The sequence below is a fragment of the Pteropus medius genome, unplaced genomic scaffold (genome assembly GCF_902729225.1).
Source record: "Pteropus medius unplaced genomic scaffold, Ma_sr-lr_union100, whole genome shotgun sequence".
Classification (NCBI taxonomy): Eukaryota; Metazoa; Chordata; class Mammalia; order Chiroptera; family Pteropodidae; genus Pteropus; species Pteropus medius.
This window is the reverse complement of record NW_024354875.1, coordinates 7,670,997-7,674,104: the sequence shown is the minus strand read 5'-3', so window position 1 is coordinate 7,674,104 and position 3,108 is coordinate 7,670,997. Positions and strand designations below refer to the sequence as shown.

The window sequence follows — 3,108 nt, the reverse complement described above, 5'->3', positions numbered from 1 at the left end:
ACAATTGTTCATTTTCCAGTTTTTTCCCGTGTAATTGATTTCTAATTTCATAACTCTGTGGTTGGAAAAGATGTTTGACATGATCTTAATTTTGTTAAATTTATTAAGGTTTATTTTAGGGTCTAAGGTATGATTTATCCTTGAAAATGGTCCCTATACTCTTGAGAAGAATGTATATGCTGCTGGTATTGGATGGAATGTTCAGTATATGTCTGGTAGGTTCATGTGACCTAATGTGTAGTGTACATCCAAGATTCTCTTATTGATTTTCCTTCTGAATTATCTATCCAGTTTTGTTTTGTTTTGTTTAGATGAGGTAATCCTTGGTTGACCTCACAGATTTCAAGGACCCTGTCAGCTTACAATCCCTTATTTTTTTTATTTTTTATACCTACAGCACCTGGTCTTCCTAGGTGGTTTCCCATCCAAGTATTAACCAGGCCCGACCCTGCTTAGCTTTCAAGATCAGATGGGATTGGGCTTGTTCAGGGTAGCATGCCGTAGACACTTATTCAGTTTTGAAAGTGAGATATTGAGTCCCCTATCAGTACTGTACTGATGCTACATCTCCTTTTGGATCTGTTAATATATGCTTTATATATTCAGGCCTTCTTATGTTATATGCATAGATGTTTACAAATGTTATATCCTCTTGATGAATTGACTTCTTTATCATCATATAACGACCTCCTTTTTTTCTTGTTATAGTCTATGGCTTAAAATCTAGACCTTCAAGTAGCATCTGCAAAAGTATGTATTTAATCTCTTTTTACGGGGAAACTGGAAGTATGCAGATGGGTCCCTTTTATGAAAAGATGGAAGATAGGCATTTATGTTTATCTCTCTTGTGGATATCCCTGGAAGGATAGCCATGTGCTCAACATTAAGAGTCGTTTGTTTATTTGCTATAGTCTTATAGGCCTTGTGGATACAAGCCCCTGTTTGTTTTCAGAGCTAGGCATTTTGTGGGCCTATCCCTTGGATGGGAGTCTTAAAAGTTGAAATGGTAGATGTGCAGTTCAAACTCTTTGCTCCTCAGGGATATGCTGGGAGTTGGGGATTCCTTCCTGATTGTATGGTGCTGTGTTTATGACACAAGTGTGTCTCAGTCATTCCTACCTGTATTGATGTAGGTATTTTCTCATTTACTCTATGTGTAGTTGTTGCTCAGCTAATTTCTATGTTTCTTTCAGAGGGAATTGCTTCATGTGTAGCTGTACATTGAATCCATGGAAAGAAGGAAGGTCAGGAGACACTTCTGTCAACTCCACTTTCATTAATACAATGAGATTGCATGTTAGAATTACCTGAGAAACTTTAAAACAAATGTACTCTATATGCAGAAAGCAGTTAAATTCTTTATAATTAAAAAATATGACTTAAGATTTTTTTTTTAATCATCACATTATTTTATTAATAGAAGTCAAGGAACTATAGCCACTAAGAAAAATAAGAGATGTTACAGTTAAATGGAAGGTGGTGAAGATGCAACTAGGAATAAATAGATAGAATAGGTAATAAAAGATTGCAAAGAAATTAAAAAAGCAGAGTTCAGAAATCTGACTTAAACACAATAAGAGCAGAATGAAACTGCAGAAGGTTGAAGTGATGTCATGAAACACACAATCCAAATGTTCTTTCAAAAATAGAGTAGATATTGACCAAAAAATAAAACAGTGAAATAATGACAAATATAAAAGTTAAAAAATGACACTTAGACCAATGGAATTTGGCTAGACTATAGAATAGATGAAAATAAATGGTTTAGAAGCAATAAACAAATAAAAACTTAAATGCTAGAAATAACCAAGACATTTTCCTTTCCAATGCCACTTTTAAGCCAAGTACACTGTACTCCAAATGATCTTGCCAAACACATCTCTTTAGAAAGAGATCAAATCTAAGGTTTTTGACGAGAGCTTTGCTGTTTTCTCTGCTACTTAGGGTTCTGCCATAGTTTTTCAGGCATGACTTGAGTTATCTCTATCCATATCATTATGTTTTAGTAAAAAAAAACTTTTGAATTTCTCCTTATCCAAATTTGTGTCTCTCATACCCTCACATGGGACATCTTAAATCTCTTTGAGTAAATGTTTAAAATAATTCCCTTTGACCAGCTTTAACATTAACACACTTATAAACTGTGTTAAGTCTATAGATAAGAGCTAGCCTATGATCATTAATGACTTTTGTCTGCAGTATAGACTGTGGATACTTGGTGCTTTTCCCAGGAAAATTCCTGACATACTTGGTGTTATACCACGTCTTTCTCTGAACCATCTCTAAAATACAATTTTGTCATAATACCTTATACACTGAACAGAGCACTTATTAAATTTTAATGTGCATAGAAATCTCCTGGAAGTTCTTGTCAAAATGTTGATTCTGATACAATAAGTTTTAGATAAGCCTTGAGATTTTGCCCTTCTAGCAACCTCTTATGTGATAGTAATGATGCTATTCTAAGAAACATATTTATACTAGCAAGGCACAGGAGTAACTAGACTAATGATTCTGAACCAAGGTTGTATATTAGATTCATCTTGGGAGCTTTTAAAAACATCTGTGAACAATTCTTATCCCAGACTAATTAAATTAGAATTTCTGTGGGTGGTGTCCAGGTATTGATATTGTGAAAAAAAACTATGAAGGCCATTGTAATGTTCATTCAAGAATGAGAATCTCTGCGTTAGCTTAACCTGTCTAAATCTTGCATATATATAGGCAAAGTATATATGCTAATATAAGTTCGTTTAAGAAAATTGTCCATAACCAGCTGAAAATGCTTTACTGCCAAGAGCAGGGGTACTGTCTTATTCATCAATTTAGCACAGTCTGTTACATAGAAGACTCTCAAACCATTTTTGTTGAAAGGGTAAAAATTCCTCGGAACATGCTTGTGACTTACATGAAACTGACTTTGATCAGTTAGAGAGAGAGACTGTTTATTAATGCATCCTCCCAAAATTCATTCAGTGCCTATTCTCTGTCATGAATTTGGGGGATACAAGGAACCTGTCCTCAAGAAAGTTGAAGACTAGTGAATTAAACATTTATTTGTCTTATTCCTTCATACTTAGACTAAGATTTCGAAGTAATTTCTGCACT

At 34.3% G+C, this 3,108-nt stretch overlaps 1 pseudogene; it reads right to left on the bottom strand.

Moving 5' to 3' along the window:
• Positions 1–388: 388 nt before the first annotated feature.
• On the bottom strand, positions 389–506 carry LOC120597319 (uncharacterized; annotated as a pseudogene).
• Between the last annotated feature and the right edge of the window lie 2,602 nt (positions 507–3,108).